The following is a 17,658-nucleotide window of genomic DNA, read 5'->3' on the forward strand; positions in this document are numbered from 1 at the left end:
TATGGGTTTTCGGGGGTCGTTAACTAAGACTAATATTTCTTGGGGGTCACTATCTTTCTGATATTTACAGTCTACACGCCGCAAAGGTGGATACTTACCGGGTTAAAACCAGTGGGAGTCACTATCTAGAAAAAATCCATATGGTTTTGCAAAGTGCAGAAAGCCGAGACTCCATTTACGGGTCCAAATTTTACGAGTTACTCGCATAACCGGACCACCCATTCAGCTTTAATGGTAAATCTTATACTAAGTAACGTCCTGAAATCCACTTCCCTGTTAAGGGATATGAGGGTGTCAATATTCTTACTTGAACATCAACGAAATACGGAACGGTGAGTCACCAAAGTACTGGTATTACGCTGAGTTAATATGATGGAGTCGAACTTCGTTATGTTAAAGTATTAAAATCACAAATGATTAAAATTTCATAACGTTATTACAGATATTTTCCCCAGATAGTCAGTGAATATGAATATCACTTCAACGGTCGGCGAAATGTTGTTTACTTAGCAATTATATCTTATATCTTGCGGAAATAAATAACAATAATCTAAAATACATTAACTCCATACAAGATTAGTTCAAAATGATTAATGAATAGAGTACTTACTAATATATATGATACACACACTTTTAAAGCATATATTCTGTATGTGTATGTATGTAAGTATATGTATGTGTGTGTGTATATATATATATATATATATATATATATATATATATATATATATATATATATATATATCTTTATATATATGTGTGTGTATATACGATACATAAATTTAGTGAAAAGTTATCTAATGAACTTACATCCAAAATATATACTATCTTATTGTTTACCGGTCTTCTTAATTTACAGTGAGCGTTACCTAGTCTACATTTATAAAGAACCATTTTACATAGAAGGATGTGTTTGCCAAGCAATACGAAATTATCATCCTGACCTAGTTCACAATTTGACTACTGAGGCCAGGTGGAGACTTCTTATAAAGTGCTTTGATATCAAAACAAAAATATAATATTTGCAAACAAACTTACTAATTTGACATTTCCACAATACCACTTCTGGCTTCCAAAGTATCTGATTCGGATCACCTTGTTTTGTTCTAGTATATAAATCTCTTCAACTTCTATACAATTCTCAATATTCGACAAATCCAGAGGAAAACGCCCGACAAATCCAGGAGAAAGTGTTCGACAATTCCAGAGGAATATGTTCGACACATCCAGAAGAAAACGTTCGACAAATCCAGAAGAAAACGTTCGACAAGTCCAGAGGAAAACCTTCGACAAATCCAGAGGAAAACCTTCGACAAATCCAGAAGAAAGTGTTCGACAAACAAGAGGAAAACATTCGACAAATCCAGAAGAAAACGTTCGACAAATCCAGAAGAAAACGTTCGACAAATCCAGAAGGAAACGTTCGACAAATCCAGAGGAAAACGTTCGACAAATCCAGAAAACATTCGACAAATCCAGAAGAAAACATTCGACAAATCCAGAGGAAAACGTTCGACAAATCCGGAGGAAAACGTTCGACAAATCCAGAAGAAAGTATTCGACAAATCAAGAGGAAAACGTTCGACAAATCCAGAAAAAAACATTCGACAAATCCAGAAGGGAACGTTCGACAAATCCAGAGGAAAACGTTCGACAAATCCAGAAGAAAACATTCGACAAATCCAGAAGGAAACGTTCGACAAATCCAGAGGAAAACGTTCGACAAAACAGAGCGAAACGTTCTGCGTTCTTTTTCGTCTTTTTTTTAACGCTTGCGAAACTGCTGCTCTTCTGCTAGGCTTTTTATAACCAACACTTTGCATTCCATTTCTTCAATTTTCAGCCTTTTAACATTCTCTCCATCGAAAATTCTTATGTATGCAAAAGCTTTTTTCACCAAGTCTCACTAATTTCTCATTCATGTGCAGCCAGCTCCCCTCCCCCCCCCCACTTCATTTCCCACAAGGAGCCCAACTCAGCCAACGCCTTTCCTATATTTCAAAATCCTAAAAAAATTCGTACGAAGTTCTCGAGACGTTTTGAGTTCTCTTGCTCTTCCAGTCTGCCACTGACATCTGCAAGTGTTTGGTCGTAATCTTTAATTCACATTTTTCCCCTAAATTTGTAATTATTGCCACCACTCTTTCTTACTTGTATCTCAGTACCATTCCTATTTACAACTACTTTATTAACATTATTCTTGCAAGCATTCGCTCTTCATTTCCCCATTTCGGAAGCATACTCAATTTACATTACATTTCTTCATTTAATAATTATTTTCTCGTTTATGTACTTTACACACACACACACATATAATATAATATATATATATATATATATATATATATATATATATGCATATAAATACGTATATATATACATTATATATATAAATAAATATATATATATATATATATATATATATATATATATATATATATATATATATATACACATATTATACCTTAATTACAACTAATGAAACAATTGTGCATACTAATGATTGTCCCAAAAAATAAGCCTCAGTAAAAAAAAAGGGGAGGGACTTATTCCCTGATACCAGAAGCTTTACACCTCGAGGACCAAATCTTTATTGGGCAATAATTTAAGGCAGTTTATCCCTAATCTCTGGTTTATGGCCAACACATGCCATAAAACAATTTTTTCGTTACCATTTTGGTGTTTGATGATTTTCCAAAGAAGGGGTTATACCCATTACCCGCAGAAATATTAGACACAGTAAACTCAGATACAGAAATAACGCATGTAATCGTTAACGTAAATGTACACGAATATTAACTGATGTGTTAAAACGCAGCACTTCCTCCCCACCCTCTCTCTCTCTCTCTCTCTCTCTCTCTCTCTCTCTCTCTCTCTCTCTCTCTCTGTATGTATGTATATTTTATATATATATATATATATATATATATATATATATATATATATATATATATATATAATATATATAATATGTAAATACTAAAAATTACTATATGTAATAATATTATCATAAGAAATCTAAGCGAATGAATGAAAAGAAAAAGCAAAATAGTACCTTCACTGATCTCAACTTACATCTAGGGTAGGCCCGTTCATTATTCCCACTGTTAAAAGGCATTTACAGTTAAGTGTATTGTAATCACAACAGTCGAAAGCCTTAGTAGGAACATCATCATCATCATAATACTCGTCCATCTCCTTTGGACCTCTCCTACTGACCGCAGCGGTTCACTGAACATTTCGAGTTTTTCTTGTACCCTCTCTTGGTCAGACTACTTATCAATTTCATCAACATTTCTCTTCCAGTATTTCTCAGTTTTCAAGATACAGTATACGAGGTAAGAAAGTCACTTCGTACAACCGGTCCGTGATTCACGGTTTTAAAAATTAACTTTATCGGTCCTTAAGTTCACGCGAAAAATATCTAACTTATAATATTTTACATGTATGTTTTAACCGTATATCAAATATGGTTTAAAGATATGTTAATACTATTTATGTAAGTTACTGTTGAATCAATGACATTATTAAAATACCCCTCAATTAGCCTTTGACACAGTTTAGGCAGGTGCGTTCCTTCCAACTTGAAGGTGGATGTGGTAAAGAAACCACTAAAAATAAACAATCAAATACACTGTTCAACAAGTCTTCTGGACAATAATCGTACTACTGCTAATCATAATTACCATTTAGCTATTCTACCCTTCATTTATATAATTTTTCAAGGGATGGCGGATTACCAATTGCCAATTTGGACAAAGAGAAATATAAAGGAAAAAGTATAAAAATGCTAATAAAAGCAAGGGAAACGATAATAAAGGCGCCGGTATAATTAAAAAATATATAATATAATAGTAATAAAATAACAATGACTAGCATACCCATCATCAGCAATAATAACAATTATCTAGAAAAAAGGATTCAGTATATTTTGTCAACTATAATAATTTTCGAAATAATGATAACGATAATATATAGGCTCTATAATCAACAGTACTTAAAACTATTAACCACAACAGCAACAACAACGAAAAACAACAACAAAAACCAATAACAAAAACAACAACAAAAACAATAACCAAAAGAGTCAAGTCTTTGAGCATAAATTTCATCCCGACGTAATCAAGAACGCCCCATTAATTATTTCCTTCCAGGCGGCTCATCAAAGAGAGAGTAATGTCCTACATAGCAGCCAAATTAGCCAGCGTCAAAACGAACTCGCCCAAGCATAATCAATAAGCTTAGAGAAAGCAAACATGTCGTAAGCATTAACTCTTTTGCAAACATCTACTGGAGAACCTTTACTCTAATGATTGGGATGAGCGCTCAATCAAGCGTGGATAAGTCATATTTACTCACCTCTATAATTAATTGCGTTCCAGCTGTGCCCTTCATATCTTCATGGAGGGATAAGAACGAAGAGAGAAGACTGATGAATGAGAGAATAATACCAATTTATGTGAGAGAGTAACTATAAGAGTAGGGGCCAGATAATGCAAATATCTCCATTACAATTAACTGTTTAACACAATGATATCCTGAGTTGGGTTAGTGTCCACATCACGATCTAGTGGATTTCCTTTTCACAAGAAGACGCGGAAAAATCCAGATCCTAATATGGATTCAGGTCTGAATAACATTAATACCTAATGGAATTCTCTTCAACCTTTGGACCTTCTACCTGGACACTCCATGTAATTACTTTTATGGTGTATCTTTTCGCATTAAATACAAATCTTTTTATCATTAATCGTATGGTGGTGGGTAAAGAGACCTGAGAAAGGCAAATGAAGGCCCTATCTCGATGAAATAAAGTCCCACTTCTACAACATGATAGTTATAAAAAATATAATATAATATAATATATAATATTATATATATATATATATATATATATATATATATATATATATATATATATATATATATATATATATATATATATGCATACACACATGTATGCATATAGGGACTCATGGTCCAGTGGTAAGACACACGCCACACCAGCCTTAGATCGCAGATTTGGTTCGGAGAAACCCGAACACTTGAGGAGAATTCTGCTGAATTCCACTTTCGACCTGCTGACTGAAGCAGGGAATCAGGAGTTATGCGACAAAATAGCTAGTCCTAAAAGAGCTAGTTCTAAAACAGCTAGTGCGCCATAACAGCTAGTGTGACAGAATAGCTAGTTCTAAATCAGCAGTTCAATTTGTATTACATACGTGGTAATTACATATATTTTTTAGCAAATCAATTATCAAAACTGGCAACTCTAACATAGTTAAAGATATTTGTTTTAGTTTGACAATAGTCGTCTTGTGATTTGAACTTCATTTTGGTTGTGCTTGCTTATTCGTCTGTTGATTGTAATTATTTTAATTATACAACCCTTCAACATGAAAGTGATGAAATAACACAAAGGAAGTGATTAAAGATACATTTATCGGAAGAATACAACCAATACAGAAACGCAAAATTGGAAATGCGTTATCAAGGGCTGGAAAGGAACAGCTACAACTGCGGTTGATTACAGAGATAATGCTGAAGTCATTTTAGCTCAAAAGCATTCACATGCACCCGATATGCCACAGAAAAAAAAAAGCTAAGATTGCCTTAAGTATGCTAAGAGACGAAACATAATGTTCATCTGCACCACCAAGGAGAATCATTGCTAACACTACCCAAAATATTGATTATGAAACGGTGTCCTATATGCCAAAAAGAATGCATCCAAAAAAAAAAGACAAAAATTGAAGCTTACTTTCCAGAACCAGAATCCATCTCGGAAATCAATTTACCTGAAGATTTTAAAACAATTACTATAGGGAACAATAAAGAAAACTTTTTACTTTATGATGATGCAAATATAACCATGCTAGACCAACTTGCAACTGCTACACACTGGATGTGCAATGATACATTCAAAATGGTTCCACAATTATTTTATCGACTATATATGATCCATGCTATTAAAAGTGAGTATTTAGTTGCATGTGTTTATATCTTACTGACAAATAAAAAAGGAAATTTATAAAAAAAAGCCTTTAGAATTTTGAAACATGAGCACCCAGATTTAAAGCAAAGCACAATTGCTACAGATTTTGAGAAACCGGCTATGGATGCTTTCAAATTAGGTTTTGAAAATGTAGAGATACAACAAGGATGTTTCTTTAGTCTTTCACAAGCAATTTGGAGGAAAATTCAAAGTATTGCTCTAACAAATGGTTATGTAACAGATACTAACTCTCGCCTTTATTGTAAAAAGTATACCTTAGTTTAACCAGACCACTGAGCTGATTAACAGCTCTCCTAGGGCTGGCCCAAAGATTTAGACTTATTTTACGTGGCTAAGAACCAATTGCTTACCTAGCAACGGGACCAACAGCTTATTGCGGAATCCGAACCACATTATACCCAGAAATGAATTTCTATCACCAGAAATAAATTCCTCTAATTCTTCATTGGCCGGCCGGAGAATCGAACGCGGGCTCAGCAGAGTGCCAGCCGAGAACGCTACCGACCCATCCAACAAGGAACTTAAAGTAAATTGCTTGCTGCACTAGCATTACTACCCCAAATACGAGTAAAATAACCCCAGCATTTGAAGAAGTGCTGGAAACACTGGAGGATCTTTCAATGGGGCAAGAAATGGAAGAACTATAGTGTTATTTTGAAGATATATGCATTGGAAGACCCCAAAGAATAGCAAGAAGAAGAAGAAAGGAGCCTTTATTTTCTCTAACAATTTGGAGCGTTGAACAAAGGACGACAGAGGATTTACCAAGAACAACAAACAAGCTGGAGGGATGAAGGCATCTAGCAATTCAGACTTTATATGAATTTCCGAACCCTTCCTTATAGCGGTTTTTAAGAGGCATTCAGCAGGAGGATGCTATGCAAAGAACTAAGTTAACAAGCATATTTTTCAGGTGAAAGGGAAACTACAAAAAGCCAAAGAAATTAATGGGAGGATTGAAACATTAAAATACGGGCACCAAAATGATGAAGTTTCAACATCTGAGTTCCTATATTATTAAATACCGATTAAATATGTTCATGATTTATTTTTTTACCATAGTTTATTTTTGACCAGTTTTTTAAGTAAAAAAAAATCGAGCTTGTTAAATGTTTTTTTTTCTGTCCCACTAATACTAGCGATTTTAGTACTAACTATTATAGTACTAGCTCTTATGTAGCACAATCAATTGACAAATGATAAGACATTTTGTTAATAATGATTTTACTGTGAAAGAAGGAAATCTTCACGCGAACAATCAGTGCAGCAAGACTATAAATACAGTAGATTCAAAGATTAAAAACAAAACTGTTAATCAAAACGAAACCGTTGAGGCAAAGGACGAAAAAAAAAAAAAAGGTATTGTAGCATATACACACTCTCAAAAATGAAAATAATATACAGAGTTACAATCTTGCTCTAAGGCAGCACTAGCTCTTATGGCGCACTAGCCGTTTTGGAACTAGCTATTTTTGCTACTAGCTCTGGGCCCCTGGATTCTTTGGACTAGCTCTTTTGGCTTCACCCGAATCAGGTACACGGTGGTTGCAATCAGGGTGAAGATGGACAGGTGATTAGTAACCTCTTCCAAAAAAAAGATTTGCTGAAAACCAGAAGGCCCATATTTTCTCGCGAGACCCCATCTCGAAGGAAGAAAAATTCTGTCAGGAAACGAGAATAAGATTTATCTTAAAGATGCAGCAGTCTACGAACAACCAGTACGATTCTTTCTGGGAAATCATACCACTTCCCGCTTCATTCACTCGTCTATCAGTCTGTCAACCCGTCTTTTAGGAAAAGCGTAACTTTCCCCAATTCTCCCCATAGGACACTTTCTATGTGGTCTTTCCCAAGAGAAAAATAGTGACGAGGACGAAAGGGCCCTTCCAAGCGACCGTCAAACAGAGGACATCCGCCTGTTAGGGCGATGAACGGAAGGATGAATTTTGGGTGTCTCTTAAGATGCCGCCACAGAATGACGTCAATTCCAGCCATAGACACAAGGCACCGCCGTCGTTTCGTCCCTTTCAGTAAAAGCCACGACACCTGATAATTAGGTTAGGCGACGCCGTCGCTGACGATTTAACCTGGAGTTTGGGAAGGCAGGTAGAAAAAAAAAATAGTGATAAGAATCTAGACTGAAAAAAAGATGGAACTTAAAGAATAATGAGGGTGAAATGGCGCCCTAGAATGAAATGTCCACCCTACATCTGACAAAAAGTTCCATTCCAATTGCGTAGTTACCACAGGTTTGCAATTGGTTTCTAAAGCACCTGCACGCTCAACCACCTTTCTGTAATGTTAATTTTCAGTACAAAGGAGAAGAGTTAACAAAAACCAACATTACGTGCTATAAACACTCCTAAAGACCTTGTATACACACAGATATAAAGAAAGGACACTCCATGGCCATTTTGCATAAATCGGAAATGCACATCTAAATGCTAAACTAGATCATTTCCCTTACTGGCATCTGTTACCTGGAGATTAAATCTCTCCATGCATCGGAAAGTCCGGGAAAATATAGTCAATCAGTCTGTTGGAAATCTCATATCAAATATTTTCCAAGATTGATCCTTGAGTAATGAAGTTTCGGTTAAGAGATCGCCTTCCTTCCAATGGAGGATTACTTTCTCAAAATTTCTGAGGTATTTTCCGTTCCACGAATCGCCAAGGTAAACATTAACAAGATTGCCACTTCAGGCTTTTATATGTACAGTACTTATCTTATATACTTCTTTGGTATGGCGTAATTTTTCTGACAGATTTTTGGTACTAGGTCAACAGTGGTAAAATAACTCCAATCTTTTAAAGACGAAAAACCTACTTTAACGATACAATTCCTTTTCATTAGTATTATCATTCTCATCCTTGATATTATTGTTATGACTCAGAATCAATGCTGTTATCTAGTAGGTTTTCCAAATAACCCTTAATTTTCCTTGTATCTTGAACTTTAATTTCGGAAACTTCGAGGATGTAGTTAGAAACATGTAAGACAGCCTGCCTTAGGAAATGGAACCTGGGTGAATTTTCCCAATTCATTCCAAAAGGTTTCTTTTCTGTCACTCTCAACGATATTTTATCATCCCAAATTCGATTACCAAAAGTAAAAAGTCCTTCAATGTCGCCACAAAATAAACAAGACCAAGAGAAGGTGTAAGTGCTAGTTATATATATATATATATATATATATATATGTTATATATATATATATATATATATATATATATATATATATATATATATACTATATATATATATATATATATATATATATATATATATATATATATATATATATATATATGTTATTCATGCAATCAACATTTAAAATTTCATAAACACATGTTAACAGATTTATATGATGAGCTTTGCGACAGCATATTTATATGCAAAGTATCTCTTGATAGCTGCACTGATACCATGAACTCAGCATGACGTATAATGCCAAAATGAAAGTGTAAACCGTGACTCGGAAATAAACCGAGATATTAAAAGTTCGTGCTACGATACGGCAAAGCTTCATATATGCAACAATTACCAGCGGTTACAAGACAAAATGTATGAACGCCTTGGCGTTCTTCTTGGTCATTTACAAACTATGTAAGACGTGTAATCTTTATCCTAAGTTAAACTGTAATCACCCTCATTATAAGCACGCCATTGATAAGCGTATTACTTCAAATCTAACGTCGCGGCTAAGGTTTAAATTTTTACCTCTTGGCCTTGGGAGTTAGGAGTTAAAGGTCATGTCTACGTAATGCTCTCATTACTGACCTACCTCGAAATCTACGACTCTTGAATGTGGTACACAGGAGTCATTTCAGAAGAAATTACGTCCAATCATCAGTCGAGTGTTTTTAGCAGATTTTTTTAATAACACTGAATTTCAATATATATATATATATATATATATATATATATATATATATATATATATATATATATATATATATATACACACACACACACACACACATATATATATATATATATATATATATATATATATATATATATGTATACTGCATCTCCATGATGATTTAGTTTTGAAAATTTGCTAGTCCTTAAAAAATCCTGTCCATACGCTTCAGCATATTAAGTCTAATAAGCTAATCATGCTTTACTGACACTGATGACTCCTGAAAAGCGCAAATAGTTGACCACATTTGGCATGACAATGATCCTGCTCTCAAGTGATATCGTTGCGCTGTCCTTCGTAATAACAGAATTTTACCCTGTAGAGCTCGAGACTGTTCATGAGGCAGTTGCAGTCGATAACGAATATGAATCATTTTATTACTTTTAAAAATGTAGAAGACAAAAAGCCTGTGTGAGTAGTCGAGTCAACAATGTGAACACAGTAAACAGGTAAATACCATTCTAATCAAGTCCATCGACTTTTTCCAAACACAAAAGCAAGGAGAGGAAGATGAAAGTTTGAGGCAAAGGACTGACTCTTGTTCAAGAATGTGATAAGAATATACAAGTAGGTACCAAGCAGAAACAAAAGACCTATTTCCCCTAAACCCAAGTGAAAAAGAGTTAGAAGCATTATTTTCATAAAGGGTTAACAATAACCATGAAACATCAAAAAATACGAACAGACTTCTTGACCCTGGTCACTCTGTTCATTTAACACAAAATCTAAAGTATACCAAAAGACACTTACAAGAAAATCTTGTATTCTAGACACTATAAAAGCTAGTCAGTAAAAGGTTATATCGTTGGATGTATGGGTATTGGAAGAGCTTATAAAATGCTTATTTAATTAAAAATTAAATCTTTGAGAAACTGAGTTAATAACAATGAAAATGATAAATGGTTCATAAAAAACATTTTTCTTACCTTCAGGAACTTTGTTAGCCTAATAGCAAAATAAAGAATTATACTAAAGCTTTTCTCCTTCAAGCATGAATGGAGATTAATGGAAACATCTTTACTTGCTTTCGTTCCCTGGAACAACATTCAAAACAGTTCCACTTCTCTCTCACTCTCTCTCTTTAATGACACAGAGGAATCTGACTTTAAAAGACCATCCCGGTCCAAAATGAAAAGAAAAATCAGACGTTTTCCGAAGCTAAAAATGGCGTCCAGTGCTTTGGAAGGCTTCTTGACCGAGCATTAGTACCTTTTGCGGGGAAAACTCCTTTCCCCCAAATAACTTTCCGCCAATTGCCAATTAGCAGAAGTTTTGCTCCTCCTCCGAACCTTCAGCGTCTCATCATTTATTCCGTAAGATCACAGCGCAAAGATTGCCTCTTAAGTACTGCTATTCACACACTTTTTCTCTCCCTCTCTTCAACAAGCCTCGCCATTCCATTTGCAGGCCCTTTCATGGCTTGACCAGTTATCTGTGAGAGAGAGAGAGAGAGAGAGAGAGAGAGAGAGAGAGAGAGAGAGAGAGAGAGAGAGAGAGAGATGAAATGAAATGAAGATTAGAACCTTAAGGCTTGCCTTCGATTTCGTTTATCAGCCTTACCAAATAACAATGAGACTTCCTATTCATTCATTTTCCTTGCCAGGTGTTCCGTGAATCTGAAGTTATTACTTCATATGAATGATTCTGCCGAGTATTAAATAAATGATAGTCATCTCACCCAACAAAAAAAAATTTTATACTCCGCTATATTTTCCTGACTTTGCAAAATGCCATTTCGATTTTAAATAGTATTTCCCATTAATAGTTTGACAAATTGTTTGACTTTAGTCTATGATCACATTATGTTATTATTATTATTATTATTATTATTATTATTATTATTATTATTATTATTATTATTATTATTAAGAAGATGAACCCTATTCATATGGAACAAGCCCATGGGGGCCATTGACTTGAAATTCAAGCTTCCAAAGAATGTGGTGTTCATTTGAAAGAAGTCACAGTAGATAATGGAAATACAGAGACATGAGATCAGTTATTAGAAAAGAAAAAGTAAAATTAGCATAGTAACTAATAAACAGATAAAAATGAAATGATAAAAGACTCCTATGTTACACAATTAGGTAACGCGACTTGGGTTATATCTTATTCATGAAGAAGACAAACCTCTTTGTTATTACGGTAATTATCATTCAGGAAAATGGCATCAGAAATTTCACTGTTTATTAGTTTACCAAGTCAGAGATGACGTAACTTTCAACTAAGTGAGTGTACCTATCGTAACTAAAGACAGGCATGTTCGTAACTTTCAGGCACATAATTCATATATTTGCCTCTCTTCCTAAAAAAATGGAAGCTTGGTGCTTAAGTGTGCAGTTCACATGGGGATATTTGCTGCTAGTGTGTGTGTGTGTGTGTGTGTGTGTGTGATTTCATTATAATCTTGATGAAGATCTCTATTCGTGATATTCGAATATAATATCAATTGGTGAAAATACAATCATCCTTAACTTCTGTTTATCTTAGCATCTTCATTTTCTGCATTACTCTGAAAGACTGGACATTATTATCTTCTGTAAACTCCGAAACAAAACAGAAAAATTGTTTTTAATTGATCAGTTATCCATCACCTTTAGTTTATTTTCAATATTGTTCTACCAAATGTAACAAGTACAGGTAACGTGTTCTGAACAGTCTGGGTCTCTGAACCTTTACTGTCAGATTCAACGTCCAGTCAAGAGCAGTTATGCATGTTATTACAGCATTAAGAAAACAACAACTTGTTTGCCAACTTTACAACTTCACAACAGCATCAACAATAATAAGTAAATTCCCCTGACAGTTCCGATATTATTTCACTTATTTCTGTCTGTCTGTCTGTCTATCAGTCTGTCTGTCGGTTCATAAAGAAAATTCAACTCTATTTTCTTTCCCAGTCAGCCCAGGATTTCTCCTCCTCCTACTTTCTTCCTAAACATGAAAATAAGGATTCTGAGGGTCCTGCAGGAACTCGATATATCGGACCATAAATTCCAGGCGATTTACCTCTTAATATGCAGCTTTTACGAAGCTACAATTCTCCAGACACTGGAGTTATCCTCTGCTTATTTCGCATCAAAAGGGCATCTGAAAGAACTGCTATTTGCAACTACTCTCTCTCTCTCTCTCTCCCCACACCTACACAAACACTGTGTGTGTATATATATATATGTGTATATGTATATATATATATATATATATATATATATATATATATATATATATATATATATATATATATATATATATACTGTATATATATATATATATATATACATATATACAGTATATATATATATATATATATATATATATATATATATATATATATATATATATATATATATATATATATATATATATATATATATATATAATATACATACATATATATACATATAGGCTACATATATATGCTCACACGTACATACATATATATCAGTATTATACATAATCAATTTGAAAACATTGCACCATTTAAAGCTTCCTAAGTTTCGCAGGTACACAAGTTTTCTATTTTCATCATCATCATCATCATCATCATAATCATTACAATCACTAAAACAACAAGAATATTAAAAACAATACTACCCACAACAGGCAGTTACTAGAGTGGTTTATATCAACCTGGCGTCACCACCTTGAAGGTCATCGACGCCAAATCTAATAATCTAGGGTAACAACCAGCATAGATAATTCAAGATGGACCACTTACTGATATTATTCACATTCTAAGACAAGGAAGTATTTATCATTGCATCTAAACGATATGCTGAAAATCAATTCCAAATTTCAAACAAGCAAATGGAAAGAAAAATCGCGATCCGATTAAGCCGCTGACGGATAGGTTAGTATGACTAGTTGACGTGGGTGAACACTTCTCTAAATATAGCACGATATTAGAGAACTTTAACCAGGAATTACTTGAAAATATCTGAGAAAAGTATCTGACACAAAACATACAAATCCGTGAACATGTCTGATAAAAGAACTCTTTACTTAGCATCGAATAATAATATATCTGAATAACAGTTTCAACACTGCCATACTTTTCATTTCCATTTCCATGTCGGAGGCTCTGATAAGGGTGATAGTAAATTACAAAAGTTTTCTGACAGTTTTTCACTGCTACAAAACGTCTTTTCACTCCTATTTGTTGTTTCTTATCATGCACAAGAATATTATGTACGTGAAATATAAAAATAGGTGGAATAATAACGAAAATAGAACTCAGTTTTTTGCTACATTGCAACTGAAATATATGCATCCATGTGTTTCAGCTCTCTCTCTCTCTCTCTCTCTCTCTCTCTCTCTCTCTCTCTCTCTCTCTTTCTATATATATATATATATATATATATATATATATATATATATATATATATATTTATATACATATATATATATATATATATATATATATATATACACATATATATAAATATATGTATATAAACAAACATACATACACATATGTATATTAAAATGAACACACATATATATGTATAAATATATATATATATATATATATATATATATATATATATATATATATATATATATATATATATATATATATATATATATATATATATATATATCACAGATGTGTGATTTAGCATCATGAAATCCACAGGAAAGAAAAATACATACATATATATATATATATATATATATATATATATATATATATATATATATATATATATATATATATATATATATATATATATATATATATATACATGAGTATATATATATATATATATATATATATATATATATATATATATATATATATATATATATATATATATATATATATGTGTATATATATATATGTATATATATATATGAGAGGAACAGGATAGCCAGAAGACGTTGTAAAATTGCAGACATTATTATTTCTTAGAAATTAACAGAGGCACAGCCGAGCTTTCGAGAATACATAACTTTTCCCATCATGAAGGTCACTTATCTATAGAACATAACAAATAAAGAGAAACAGTAAGAAAACTATACTGATTAACTAAATCTAAAAGTATTAAAACAGTTATAATTGACAAAACTTTAAAATACATAATAACATAAAGTAAAAAAGGAACATAAAAAGCTAAGTTAACTGCAAAAGAGCGATGACTAAGTAATAAGAAATCACGTACTAAACAGAAATCGTCAAATAAAATCACTGAGAAGATGGATACTGAGAGAGAGAGAGAGAGAGAGAGAGAGAGAGACAATGAATATTCAAAATAATAAAAATGATAATGTAGTAAAAATACTGAGACCCTACCACGTTCATGTCGTGTTGAAAAAAATGACAATAGAAGGAGTTAGAAGACTGCGAATGGAAGAGGGTGAAATGCTGTCGAGAAAAAAAAAAAAAAAAGCAAATATGCAATGAACAATGGAACAGAGGTGGTTTGGCCATTGAGTGCTGGTGGATTGTTGTTTAATATGGAGGACTGAGGAAATGAATGGCTGTTTTTGTTTGTCAGTATTTGAAAATCACTGTATTGTATGTGATGTAGATATAGCAAAGCCTAATGGCACTATTTTCTTTTTGCTTAAAGCTAAGCCTGTACGGTGGCTGACACCCCTATGAGTCGATGCGCACCTTAAGTGAGGCGCTTGGTACATCTCAGAATAGGTCCCAAAAGTACATTTAGGCAATTAAACTTAAACAATGGTGAGGCATCAACTCCGGAAAATAGTCTTCCGATTGTAAAGAGGGCTATTAAAAGTAAATCTGAAGTCAACATACGGATACAGATGGCTCAAGAGTGACAGTAATTTTCGTTTGATTAGGACAGAATCGTTAGTGAAGGGTGAGAACATACATTATCTTTGGGAACAGTGCAGACTACAGAATTTGGCTTAAAATAGTCTAAAATTCTTTAACGATTTTGAAGCAATTATTTCTTAATACGTCTCTAAAAACCGAACTTCCAGGTGAAAGTTATTCCAGTTGGATTCAAGGGAAAAGGCTCGATGAATCAGAGTTCTACACGAATTAGCCTTGAAAACAGGGGGACAGTGACTAAAAAAGTTTAACCCAAGGCCGGTAAACGCTCTTTCTAAAAATGTCGGTCATAAAATTTCCTTCAGAACGAGAGACAAAAATATCTAAAAAGGAAATGCGGCCATTACATTCTTTTTCCATAATAAAAGATATTGGAAAAAGAATGTAATGGCTGCATTTCCTTCTTAGATATTCTGGTCTCGCGTTCTGAGGGAAATTGGTTAAACTTTTTTAGTCATTGTCCCCCTGTTTTCAAGGCTAATTCGTGTAGAACTCTGATTCATCGAGCCTTTTCCCTTTGCTCCAATTGGAATAACTTTCACCTGGAAGTTCGGGTTTTAGAGACGTATTTCAAGAATAATTGCTATCCCTTGAACATGTTCAATAAAATCGTTAAAGAATTTTTAGACAATATTTTTAAGCCAAAATCTGTAGTCTGCACCGTTCCTAAAAAGATAATGCATGTTTCTCTACCCTTCACTAACGATTCTGTCCTAATCAAACGAAAATTACTGTCACTCTTGAGCCATCTGTATCCGTATGTTGACTTCAGATTTACTTTTAATAACCCTCTTACAATCGGAAAACTGTTCGCGTGAAAGACACCTCCCGGAGTTGATGCCACTGCATTGTTTACAAGTTTAATTGCCCTAAATGTATTTTTGGGACCTATGTGGGATGTAACAAGCGCCACTTAAGGTGCGCATCGACTCTCATAGGGATGTCAGCCACCGTACGGGCCAGCTTCTTTAGCAAAAAAGAAAATAGTGCCATTAGGCTTCATGCTATATCTTACCACCATCACATACAATACAGTGATTTTCAAATACTGGACAAACAAAAACAGCCATTCACTTCCTTTTAGAGTCCCTCCATATTAAAAACAACAATCACTAACACTCAATAGCCAAACCACCTCTGTTCCATTGTTCATTGCATAGTTTGCTTTTTTTCTTTTTGCTTTTTCTCGACAGCATTTCACCCTCTTCCATTCGCAGTCTTCTAACTCGCCCAGTTGTCATTTAACTACGACATGAACGGTAGGTTCTCCAGTATTTTTTACTACATTATCATTTTTATTATTTTGAATATTCATTGTTTTCTCTCTCTCTCTCTCTCTCTCTCTCTCTGTATCTATCTTCTCAGTGATTTTATTTGACGAGTTCCGTTTAGTAAGTGAATGATTATGTATTTTAAAGTTTTGTCAATTATAACTGTTTTAATACTTTTAGATTTAGTCAATCAGTATAGTTTTCTTACATTTCTTTATTTTTTATGTTCTATAGATAAGTGACCCTGATGATGGGAAAAGTTATGTACTCCCGAAAGCTCGGCTGTGCCTCTGTTAATTTCTAAGAAATAATGTCTGCGATTTTACCACGTCTTCTGGCTATCCTGTTCCTCCTTAAATTGAAGCTTTCTAGAAACTACAACATAACCAGTTATACACACACACACACACACACACACACATATATATATATATATATATATATATATATATATATATATATATATATATATATATATATATATATATATAGATATAGAGGTAAATTTACAGTTTCGGTCAAATTCCATTTCCGATATAAAATTACATTTTCCCTAGCTTAAATAGTGTACTTTCAACGAATCTGACCTTTATTTCTACCGCAAATGATTAGATTTAGAGATACATGGCCGCCATGGGTACCT

The 17,658-nt window shown here is 33.4% G+C and overlaps 1 protein-coding gene across 2 annotated transcripts in view; it reads right to left on the reverse strand.

Moving 5' to 3' along the window:
• LOC136843669 (octopamine receptor beta-2R-like) overlaps positions 1-17,658 on the reverse strand; it is a 413,556-nt gene that overhangs the window by 100,256 nt on the left and 295,642 nt on the right. The window lies entirely within an intron of this gene.

Source organism: Macrobrachium rosenbergii, chromosome 12 (assembly GCF_040412425.1).
Source record: "Macrobrachium rosenbergii isolate ZJJX-2024 chromosome 12, ASM4041242v1, whole genome shotgun sequence".
Classification (NCBI taxonomy): Eukaryota; Metazoa; Arthropoda; class Malacostraca; order Decapoda; family Palaemonidae; genus Macrobrachium; species Macrobrachium rosenbergii.